General features: G+C 47.5%; 1 long non-coding RNA gene across 2 annotated transcripts; it reads left to right on the plus strand.

Moving 5' to 3' along the window:
- The first annotated feature begins 9,912 nt into the window (after positions 1-9,912).
- LOC110761425 (uncharacterized) lies at positions 9,913-11,787 on the plus strand. Of its 2 annotated transcripts, none has more exons than XR_002527382.2 (3): positions 9,913-10,257; positions 11,388-11,518; positions 11,649-11,787. It is a non-coding gene; the product is annotated as an uncharacterized LOC110761425 (long non-coding RNA). The 2 variants fall into 2 exon arrangements; XR_002527381.2 differs by lacking the exon at positions 9,913-10,257 and adding an exon at positions 10,815-10,930.
- The last annotated feature ends 911 nt before the right edge of the window (positions 11,788-12,698 follow it).

A 12,698-nucleotide genomic window follows, 5' to 3' on the forward strand; every position in this document is an offset into this window, starting at 1 on the left:
CCGGCCCTTTGCGAGCGATGCAAGTGTGAGATCAGTCAGCCCAGGCCGCAGGAGAATAAGAGGAAGGCCGCCGAGCCATCTCAAACAACCGTGAAAAGATTCGGTGGTCAGTACGGTCGGCGGCCGACCAGCAGAGCTGTTTTCAGCTGACTAGGGCCACAAAACCCCAGTGTCTCGGCCAGCCACGAAGAAGAGGCCGCCCCTAGGTCGATAAAAACTTTCAAACCACCAGTCATAAAGGATGACCGTTGGTACTATGCACGGCCTGGGGGCAGGGCCGAACCACTGACGAAAACCCAGCTGAGAAGAATGCAGAGGCAGGTTCGGCAGGCCAGGATGCAGACAACCGAGGTCGAGGGCTTCAAACGCCAAAAGAAAGTGGCAACTGCTGACGGGTCGTCATCTAAACCAGTTGTCTCCCCGGCCGTGAGAGCAGCCAGCACCAAGCCTCTGAGAGCGTGGCGCCCTAGGCAAGACGAAAGTCCCCGTGGTTCGTCGGCCAATTCAGCTCAGCCAAAGGCCGCGGTCGTGGAAAGGACAGACGAAGGTGTCGTCGACATCTACCGCGGGAGTGATCCCCCTTTTTCGGCCAACGGTCTGTCCTTCCTCAAAGAGTTCCATAAGGACCATTCGGCCACAGATTTGTACGGCATGACCCCTGAGAGCCGAGAAATCGTGGAATTGGCCCTCAAAAACACGATGGCAGAAGCGCTCCTCATCACCAGCGGTTCTGACTCGGCCATTAAGGCCGTATACCAGGCGAACAGGGAGGCCAGAGCAAGAGGCCTGCCGAGTTACCAGCCCAACCTCGGCGGATTAGAGGCTAAAGTCCCCTTCAGCAGGGGTGATTTGGAGTATCTCCGCCGGTACTTTGCTGTGACACCGGCAAACACGTTCTTCGGCCTGACGATCAAAGAAAAGGGCCGAGTAGGCCGCCTTGACGATTACCTAGCAGCCAGGGACGCATTGGCAGAGGCTCAAAGAGGAGGTCGAAACCTCAGAACCCCCTGAGGTCAAAGCATCCACAACCGATAGCCCGAGGGCCATGAGGCTTATGGCCGAGGGTTTCGGAGATCCTCTCTTCGGGCATGAGCCCGAGGACGACCCCACGACAGGAATCTCCGATGAAGAATATGAAGGGGTCCTCGGGATGGTCGAGGAAACGGCTCTCGCCAAAGACGGCTCTGAAACCGGAGGGGAAGCCGGTATGGGAAACCCGCAGGAGCCGGAGGAAGTCGGCATCAACATGGTCATGGTGCTACCATCCGAGTTTTTAGCCCCAGGAGGACAGACCAGCGGCCTGGAGGATGACGTGCCCGAGGGGCAGTTTGATCAGAGGCCAAAGACTAAGGAAGAATTGCTGGCCGTAGCATTTAACGAAGTGATACCAAGAGACGAGCCAAACAAATACCGGCACCTGAAGCCGTTGTACATCTCGGCTCACATAGAGGGTGTGCCCATATCCAAGGTTTTCGTTGACTGTGGGGCGACGGTCAACATCCTTCCCTATTCCTTCATGAGAAAGCTGGACAAGTCAAAGGAGGACCTCATCCCCAGCGATGTGGTCATGAGCAGTTTTGTCAGCGATAAGTCTAAAACCATTGGCGTATTGCCCTTAAAGATTACCGTGGCCGACCAGACAAGGGTCGCGGCCTTCTACGTGGTCGAATCAAGCGTCGACTACAACGTATTACTCGACCGTGATTGGATCCACCAATCTGGGTGTATACCGTCTTCCCTCTTCCAATTGTTATTCTTTTGGGACGGCCAAAAGGTGTTTATACACCCGGCCGACGAAAAACCTTTCGAGGCCAACGCAGTGCAAGCTCGGATTTACGACGACGATGTTGGATGGGTTGTCCTCACCGGCCACGACGCAAACGGCGACCAACCAGAACGACGGCCCAGAAAGTGCTGGAGTTAGGCGCCGAGAATATCCGACAGGATTCGGCGCGCGCGAAGTATTGATCGACCTCACCAGTCTTTAAATGATAGACAAGGCCACTAAAGAAGAGGGGGCAGCGGCCATGAGGGATTTGGTAGAGCGACTGTTGGAACACTGGGCGGCGGAATCCTTACGGCCAAATTCACCAATCAACCTGATCGAGTTCCTCCACGTAGCGGACGAAGCGGACGCATTGACTCTGGACGACCTAGAAACGGCGCCCGCCGAGATGGTGGATGACTACCCTGAAGTTCAGGACCCTTTGTTAGAAATTAATGTAGGGTCCGAGGCCGAGCCACGGCCTCTTTTTGTAAGCCATCTATTGGATCCCAAGTTAGCAGCCGAGGTTATCGGCTTGCTCCATGAATATAAAGACTGTTTTGCTTGGGATTATCATGAGATGCCTGGGTTGCCAAGAAGTTTGGTCGAGCACGAATTAAGAATCAAGCCTTTCCAGCAGCCGCCGAAGCTTTTCTCGACCGAGGTACAGCTCAGGGTCAAGGAGGAAATTGAACGGCTCCTTAAAGCCGGCTTCATCCGAATGGCCCGGTACGTTGAGTGGCTGGCCAACATTGTACCGGTTTTGAAAAGTTCTGGGGCTTTGAGGGTTTGCACCGATTACCGAAATCTGAACCTCGCGACCCCCAAAGACCAATATCCCATGCCTATGTCAGACCTCCTGGTGGAAGGGGCCGCAAAGCACGAACTCCTGTCTTTCATGGACGGTCATGCGGGTTACAACCAGATTTTTGTGGCCGAGGAAGATGTTCACAAAACGGCGTTCAGGTGCCCAGGAGCAATCGGAACCTATGAATGGGTAGTCATGCCGTTCGGCCTGAAGAATGCTGGCGCGACATACCAGAGAGCCATGAACCTTATTTTTCACGACCTTATAGGCCGAACCGTTGAAGTCTACATCGACGACGTGGTTGTAAAATCCCCGTCCAGGGCCGACCACGTAGGACATCTTCGACAGCTTTTGACCGAATGCGAGCGCACGGTCTAAAAATGAACCCGAAGAAATGTGCTTTTGGTGTCACCGCCGGGAATTTCCTCGGTTTCTTGGTTCACCAACGAGGAATCGAGGTAGATTAAAATAAGGCTACGGCCATTATGGCGGCCCATCCGCCAAGGACTAAGAAAGAGCTCCAATCCTTCCTCGGTAAGGTGAACTTTTTACGGCGCTTCATATCCAATCTGGCAGGAAAAATCTGGCCGTTGTCTCCCTTACTCAAACTCAAAGACACGGAACGGTTCGTATGGGGGGCAGAGCATCAGGCGGCCCTCGACGACATCAAAAAATATTTGTCCCAACCACCGGTCCTTATGCCGCCAAAAAGGGGGAAACCATTGAGGCTTTATATTTCGACTTCAGAGGGCTCTATCGGCTGTCTGCTGGCTCAGAACAACGAGTCTGCTGGCTCAGAACAACGAGTCTGGGCGCGAACAAGCAGTGCACTATCTAAGCCGTACCCTCAACATGGCCGAATTGAATTATTCGCCGATTGAAAAGTTATGCCTAGCGCTTTATTTCGCGGCCACCAAGTTGCGGCATTATATGCTTCCTTCGGTTGTTCAAATCATCTCTAAGACCGATCTCATCAAATATATGCTTACCCGGCCGATCATACGCAGCCGAATTGGGAAATGGACGATGGCATTGTCCGAATTTACCTTTCAATATGTGGCTCAGAAATCGGTCAAAGGTCAGGCTTTGGCCGATTTTCTGGCTCATCACCCGGCCCAGGGACAAGACGAGGAGTTGGAGGTCGAGATCGGTATGGCCCACATGGAAAAGAATTTTTGGACCATGTACTTTGACGGCTCCAGCACCGAGGCCAGGTCAGGAGCCGGAGTTGTGATTGAATTCCTTCAAGGGCAGAAGTGGCAGTTCACTTTCCAACTCGATTTCAAATGCACTAATAATCAGGCTGAGTACGAAGTGCTCATCATTGGTCTCGAGATTTTGAAAGAGATGAAGGCAACCCGTGTTTTGGTCTACGGCGACTCTCAGCTGGTGATTAACCAATTAACTGGGGAATACCAATGCACAAGCGAGAATTTGGCCGTGTATTATGTGACGGCCCTCAACACGGCCGATGGATTTTCTAGAATTTCCTTTGTTCATATACCGCGCGCCGAAAACGGCGAGGCCAACGAGATGGCCCAGGTAGCGTCAGGCGTAAACATCCTGAGCACCGACCATGATCGCGTAATAAGAATCGAGAGGCGTACCTTGCCAGCCTTAGCTGAACGAGGAATGACAGCTCAAATATTTTCGGCTGATATCACCGACGAGATCGACACGGCCGAAGCCGACTGGCGCTACCCCATAGTGAAATATCTGCGTAACCCTTCTGGCAGCCATGAAAGGACTACACGCTTCCAAGCTCGGTGTTATCTGATTTATCAGAATAAGCTATACCGAAAGGGATCAGATGGTTTATTACTCCTATGTCCCTGTACCGAGGACATCAAGGTCGTCATGAATGAATCCCACGAGGGGATTTGTGGTGCTCACCAGTCTGGGGTCAAGATGAGATGGTTGGTTCGGAGGCACGGCTATTACTGGCCGACCATTTTGAAAGATTGCATAGAATATGCGAAGGGATGTATCAAGTGTCAAATCTACGGCCTCATACAAAGGGTACCAGCCGAAGCCTTTCACCCAGTTACCAAACCATGGCCATTAAGGGGGTGGGCCGTAGATATCATCGGCAAAATCCATCCGGCCGCATCCAACCAACACGCTTGGATTCTGGTGGTGACCGACTATTTCACCAAATGGGTCGAGGCCGAGTCCTATCGGTCGATATCCAGCGCACAGGTGATCAAATTCTTTGACAGTCACATCGTTCATCGGTTCGGCATTCCAGAAACTATCACGGCCGACAACGGCCCGGTATTCACATCGACCGAGACACGGGAGTACACCGAGAAAATGGGGATCAAATTGATCCACTCAACACCTTACTACCCTCAATCTAACGGACAGGCCGAGGCGAGTAACAAAGTAATCAAGGGCATCCTAGAGAAGATGATCGAGGAAAAACCTAGGGCGTGGCACGACTTGCTCCCTGAAGCTCTTTGCGCCTACCGAACCTCAAAACGGTCGACCACGGGCACATCTCCCTACGCCTTAACCTACGGTCACGACGCCATCGTCCCGATGGAGTTAAAGGTTCGGTCTCTCCGTGAGGCCGAGCAGCCTGAGCGTGAAGGGGGGGGGGGTTATGCACAAGCCATGGCTCAAGAGTTGGAAGATTTGGAGCAATCTAGACTCGATGCCTATAACCTGATGCAGGCACAAAAGCAAATCGCGGCAAGGGCTTACAACAAAAGGGTTAAGCAAAAGGCTTTCGCCGAAGGCGACCTAGTATGGCGAGCCGTACTTCCTATCGGGACAAAGGACCCTCGGTTCGGCAAGTTTTCGCCCAACTGGGAAGGACCGTTCATTATCGAACGAATTCTCGGCCGAGGTGCATTTCAGTTAAAAGATAGAGATGGGGAATGGCACAACTTGCCGATGAACGGCCAATATTTGAAGAGATATATCCCATCATTGTGGGAGACGGTCGTAAAAGAGTTATGAGATTCGCAAATATCAAAATGGAGTATGCAACATGACAAAGACAGACTAAAGGAAATCATACTTCATTTTATTCATTTAGGTTGAAAAGGGGGGTGCGTTTACAAGGAGACGGCCAGGTCCTGGCCGAGTACAAACATACATAAGAAAAATCACATCCTAAATCTACGCGCTTCAGCTCCTTGGTCTTCTCGCAAGACAATCAGACGCTTTCCCCCGAGGCAGGACCTCCGCCACCTATATCGCCATCAGCCACGGCCAGCCTAAAGCCAGGGCTTCATTCCAGGCCGTGGAAAGCACATGGGCCGACACTCCGGACACGGAGGGCAGCTGCAACTCCAACCGTGGTAAGCAGTCGCCACTCCGGTGGTGGCAGCGGCCGTCGTTCAGGCCGTGATAGCGGCCATCACTCTGGACATGGTAAGCGGTCGTCATTCCGATTATGGCAGGAGCCTTCGCTCCAGCCATGGTGAGGGCCGTCACTCCGGCCATGGATGTGACCAGAGTATTCAGCCGCATAAAATCGGCCACGTCGAGGTCATCATCCCAGATCCTCTCGCCCTCATCAAACTGCCAAGTCATCTGGCCCAGGCCAAATTGCCAAGTCATGAGACTCAGCAGGTTTGATTCCCTGGTTTTAAGGAAGCTACAATGAGGATCATCAGAGTAGTTTGAAATAAGGGTGGGCGAAGCCCAGGAATCAAAGAAGGATTCCAGAGCGATTAAAGCAAGAAAAAAGTTCGCTGGATAATAAAAAAGTTTCAAGTTTGAGGAACGAGGGTTGAGAAAACTGAGGCAAGTCAGTGTGAACTTTCGAAGAAAATAAACTCAGAGATCTTAGGAGTATGAAGGAAAATGCGAAGGAGTTTGGGTTTTTATACTGGCGCTGGAGTTCAAAAACGGAGGTATAATTCTCGAAAGATGAAACCACCTGACAGCACACTCAGAGCACGCGAAATTATGACGAAGACTTGGTGGCCGACGTTTCGATTAGCAGGGCAAAATGATGGCTCGTGCGAATTAAGGGCGCGATGACACGTCGAAAATCCAGAGACAGTCATTTCATTTAACGAGGCGAAGCGACGCCCTGGGCAATGATGGCCTACACGACGTGCTTGAGGCATTAAATGCGCCGACTGGCCTGCGCATTTAATACACCAGTTGTCAATCACTTCAGAAAGGAATGCAAAGGGTCCATCCCTTGGAATCCATTCGACCCCTACCCATGCCGAGGCCGAAAAATCCAGGGATGTGGGGGCAATGTTTGTGCTTGATAAATCTCGGCCATGAGCTGGCCGAAGGCGCTCTTTCTCTCGGCCTTGGCACTTGTTCGTAAAACCGAAACGCAGCGTTTCGCCATAGGCACATCAACCTTAACTCCAATCGCCTCGGTCAGCGTATCCATGTCACAGATGCCCCTGTCCCAGGAGTCGACGGTCGTGACCGAGCTTGCTGTTGTCGAAGCCTCTATTGTACTGCCGGCCGCTGAGGTGAATACTCTTTTAGTGTCCCTTGCTTCCTCCTTTCTTTGTTGTTTCGTACTTTTAACTTTTTGCACTCTTTTCAGGAGCCTGCCTCCTCAGACAATCTCGCCGAGCTGTACGCCAGTCTCCATGAGGAAGGAGGTAGCTCGACCTCGGCCTCCCCTCTGGACGAGGATTCTAAGGCCGTCATTGAGCGACTTCGGGATTTCCTGCACATGGGGGTCCATCAAATGACCAGCGCCGAGACCTTTGCGGAGTTCAGGTATTGTCTGGATGCAGCCATGGCTCTCGGTCTACTGGATTCGGCCCAGCTGGACGAGTTACAAGCTATGTTGCACGGACACTCCAAAATGTTGGAGTGTCGGAGTGTCGGACACGCCGACACGCTGACATGGCTCCGACACGCCCCCGACACGCCTTGGACACGGTCAACGGTTGGGACACGGTCAAGACACGGCAGGGACCAGTTTGAAATTTTGAAAATAAAATCTGGGGTCTAAACGTGATTTTTGAAACTTTGGTGGCTGGCGGACATTGACAGCGGGGACATTGCTTAGAGAAGGATCACTTGCCTGATCTGGGGGATGTTTAGCAAGGGGATTTAGGTGCTTGTACATAGACTATCATTCATGTACACATATATATTTTTAATTGGCCATAACTGGGCGTCTCCTTGTAGATACGAACCTCAATTTTCTTTGAAAAAGAAGTAAAATATTTCTTTCTTTGAAGGATTAAATGTACTTATCTCCTCTCAACTCCTTCAAACTGTTATCCAATTTGCCCGCTTATTGCGGCCCTTATACTTCAACCTTGGCTGTTTCCCATAATGATGGGACGTATTTCTTTAAGTACCGGTCGTTGATTGGAAAGTTGTGACATTCTCCGTCCCCATCCTTTAACTGAAACGCGCCTCGGCCTAGCATTCGTTCAATAATAAAAGGGCCCTTCCCAGTTCGGTGAAAATTTGCCGAACCGTGGATCCTTAGTCCCAATAGGAAGTACGGCGCGCCATACCAAGTCGCCTTCGGCGAAGGTCTTTTGCTTGACTCTTTTGTTGTACGCCCTCGCCGTGATCTGCTTTTGAGCTTGCATCAGATTGTAACCCTCAAGCCTTGACTGCTTTAAATCTTCTAACTCCTAGGCCATGGCTTGTGCGTAGTCCTTCTTATCTTGCGCAAGTCGTTCGGTAACTCGAAGAGACCGAACCTTTAACTCCATTGGAACAACGGCGTCATGGCCGTAGGTCAACGCATAGGGAGAGGTGCCAATGGCCGAGTGCTTTGAGGTTCGGTAAGCCCAGAGAGTTTCAGGAAGTAAGTCATGCCAAGCCCTAGGTTTCTCTTTAATCATCTTTTCAAGAATGCCCTTGATCACCTTGTTGCTTGCCTCGGCCTGTCCGTTAGATTAGGGGTAGTAAGGTGTTGAATGAACCAATTTAATTCCCATCTTCTCGGTGTATTCCTGGGTTTCGGTCGAGGCGAAGACCGGGCCGTTATCGGCCGTAATAGTTTTAGGTATACCGAATCTATGGACGATGTGATTTTCAAAGAACCTGACCACCTGCACGCTAGAGATTGACCGATAGGACTCCGCCTCGACCCACTTAGTGAAATAGTCGGTTGCCACCAGAATCCATGTGTGCTGATTGGATGCGGCCGGATAGATTTTGCCAATGATGTCCACGGCCCACCCTCTGAATGGCCATGATTTAGTAACCGGATGGAGGGCATCGGCGGGTACCCTTTGTATGGGGTCGTAGATCTGACACTTGATACATCCTCTTGCATATTCTATGCGTACAGCTCGTTTTGGTAAATCAAATAACCCCCAACCCGAAAGCACGTAGTCTTTTCATGGTTGCCGGAGGAGTCACGTAGATACTTGACTATAGGGTAGCGTCAATCTGCTTTGGCCGTGTCAACCTCGTTGGTGATTTCGGCCGAAGACACTTGCGTCATCATTCCTCGTTCGGCCAACGCTGGCAGGGTGCGCCTCTCGATTTTGATCACGCGGTCGTGGTCGCCTGATCGGTGCATAATTACATGTCATTTTGCATCCTTCTAACTTATGATTTGGTTATGTTTTTGAGTTAAACTTGTGCTTTTAATAAGTTTTGTGTTTGTTTCAGTGTAATAAGCTTGAGACTCATTAAATGCATTTTGGAGACAAGTTGGCTCATCGGTGTCTGCAGATCAGTCAACTTCATGAATTGGACTGTACTTGCTCAAGAAGAACCAGATAACGAGCCATACATCATTGGAAAGATGCGGAAGTCTAGTTTTTGGAGAATTTTACGGTTCATGATTCCGAGTCTTCTAGAGAAAGTTATACAAGTTTTGGCAACTTAAGGTCAAATTCGGCAGCATCTGCGTTACTGGGCCAAATATCACATTTGAAGGGCTTTCCGATTTTTCCTTGAGCTGGGCTGCATATGCTTGGAAATATAATTCAAAGAGCTTCAAGATCCAGATTTTTCCAGATTTTGGAGGGAAGATCAAGCCCAAAACAAGCCCACAAGCTAACTGCAATGAAGTCAATTCCAGTCTATTTTCGGCAGTCAACTTGCAAGGCCCAAAACGTACACTTGTACTCCTCATATGGGAATACATTCTTCATAAAGGTTGTTCCAATGGGTGTCTATTATGACATATGGCTGGGCTCTAACGAGGACTCCTAAATGAGGACACTATGTGAGGATCAATTTCAGCCATCCAATATAATCTCAATGGCTGTAGAGAAAAAGCAAGCTTACTATGTAAGTGTGTATGCTACAATTTCCCTCCTTTGGCATTCGCGCCTTTTCTTCTTCCTTTTTTTTTTGGTGAAAACCAAGATATCCCCCGCGCGATTGCGAGGACTAACCCTCGAGGTACTGTCGGGCGCAAACCCCAAAATCTGAAAACCCAAATACCCAGAAGCTCATAACGCCACCCAAAATCCAGATTAAAGAAAAAATTGTTTTCATTTGTGCAAAATCTTACAACCCAAAATCTCATTCCGTTTTCCATCTGGATTTTGAGGCAGGGGTAGTAGAATAGAAACCAAAACCAGCACGTTGGTCATCCACATCACGCGTTTCTCTCTCTCTCTCTCTCTCTCTCTCTCTCTCTCTCTCTCTCTCTCTCTCTCAGATAGAAACCAGAAAGACGCTTTTTTATTTGGGTGAAAACCCTAACTGGAAAGTTCATCACTCTTGAGGTTGTGACTATCGACAACGTGAAAGGCAAGATCCAGAGGTACTGTTTCTCTCTCTTCCTCTTTCTCTTCCTCACTCTTTGCTGTAGAAGATACTTTGTATCGAGAAACTTGAAAGATAGCAATTCACGTTGCTGCCCCAATTTGATTAGGACGAAAGTATGGATGATTCTGATGTTGCTGATGATGATATCTTTAGTATTTAATTGTTTTTGGTTGTATAGAAAACAAAGACGAAAAATTTGATTTTGAATGATTCAGGTGATTATTTCATAGGGGTCAATGCTAAGTGATTATCTTTTAGTCTTGAATATGGGTGATCTGACAAGACATATTGAATTTCTATTCTGTATCTTGCAAAGAAGTGGGTAATATGGATTTGGGTAATATGGATTTGGGTATCTTATTCTGTATCTTGCAAATAAGTGGGTAATATGGATTTGGGTATCTTATTCTGTATCTTTTTGTTAAGAAAGAGGTATCCGATTGTGTATCTGAATGTCTTGATAACAGTGTGAATAGTATGGATTTGGGTATCATATGAGTATCTTTTTTAGAAAGATGCAGTAGGAAACTATTACAATGGCTAGGATAATGTCATTTATGTTTTATGGAAAGAATACTCTTAAGTCTGAACTGGCCACATGAACAATCCAGTCTTCCTTTATCACCGATAATAGTGTCGATGTGTATCTGAACCAACACGAGAATACTGTGAGTAGTTTGGATATCAGTATCATATGAGTATCTTAATGTGTTCATTATAGTGTATGGATACTGGTATCAGAGTCTGTATCTGAATGTGTTGATTATATGTCATTCGTATGGATTTAGGTATCCTTTTTGTGTATTTATTGTAATGTGAGTAGTATAGATATGAGTATATATGTTTATTGTAATGTGTTTCTTCTTCTTAAATTTTGTGAAAAAAGGACCTTTCCTCTCCCCATAAAAGAAAATTAGCTTGGCTCCTTGTGAGTAATGAGTAAATTAATCTTACATAATGAGGTGGATAAATCACAATTTGACGCATATCTACTTAGAAGGAGAATGACTTCTTTTGACGCATATCGTACTTAGTGTCATTTTAGTTTACTTGTACTGGTGTACTTTGACAGCTGTAGCTTACATGACAATTGCATATTAACCTCAGAAAATTTGTCCTTTGCAGGAACCGAAAAAGTTCAATGATTTTCTGCACACTCTATGTATATTCTGCCAGGAGAAAGCCCTCAGCAGTTTCTGTGAATTTCTTGCATCCAAAGAGCTCACCTTGATTTCAAAGACAGAAGCTATAGACAGGTTTCGTGCTCTTATGCTCTTTCCGGTTATTCAAGTGCTTGTTTTCAAGTCAATTGCAGTTTTTGTATCTTTCTCATTTCTTTCAGCAGTCATTTATTTGAATTTTTGTTCCTATATGTTCCCAATGCAGTGAAGTTAGGGATGATGAAGCTAGGAATTTTCTGGTCAAATCAGAGCCAAAGATGGAATGAGTGCTTGAGTGCTTTAATTGGTGTCTTGTGGCTATTTGCCGAGAGTTACATCAATGTACAGAACCCACATTACAATAAACACATTATGATACAATAAACACATATCTATATGAGTATCATAATGTGTTTATTGTAATGTGGTTTTGTATCATAATGTGTTTACATCAATGCTACAATAAATAGATGTATGATTATGGCTGAATGTTTAATGTTGCATTCCTAAGAGGACACAAATTAATGTGCAAACAACCAATTAAAAATACCCGCAAGTGCACGAATCTATTGAAGTATAGATTATGTAAGTACGGGGTCGATCCCACGAAGAACTTGTCGGCTTCCTATAAGTTCTAATTTGAGTACGTAAAGAACACTTAATTGACACACCACAAATGCACAAATGCAAAATGGAAACTAAAAATGAGTAAAGAAGTGTAAAAGAAATGAAACAACACAAGAAAACTAAACAAAAACACAAACAGCATTTTCTATCACCCTTTTATCACCCATTTATCACCTATGAACAGTGCTAAAGCGACCGGTCGTCAGGTAAAAGCGACCGGTCTTGTTTGGGCAGATTCGAAACTCAAAATTTGTCTTGAAAAGCGACCGGTCGTCAGGTAAAAGCGACCGGTCGTTTTTGGGCAGATTCGTTTTCTCTGTTTTTCAGTTTCGACCTCTGTCCAGTGTTTTGCCTATAACTTTCCAACCGTACGTCCAAAATTCACGTTCTTTATACGGTTGGATTCAGCACAGAAAATGGAAGAACACAACGCGGACCAAAAGTCCAAAACAATTACAGAAAGAAATAAAATTCAGTAACAAAGACACGTAATGTGTCGAACACGCAACTCACACACACATTGGGGGGGGGGGGGGGGTTTGATTTGGTTCAAGAGATCTATTTCTATTGCATGTAAGTAAATGGACTTCGAATTTAAATGAGAATGGCAGAGATGAATTATCAAGATGTGAAATCAAAATGTAACAAA

This window comes from Prunus avium, chromosome 3 (assembly GCF_965620075.1).
Source record: "Prunus avium chromosome 3, drPruAviu1.hap1.1, whole genome shotgun sequence".
Lineage (NCBI taxonomy): Eukaryota > Viridiplantae > Streptophyta > Magnoliopsida > Rosales > Rosaceae > Prunus > Prunus avium.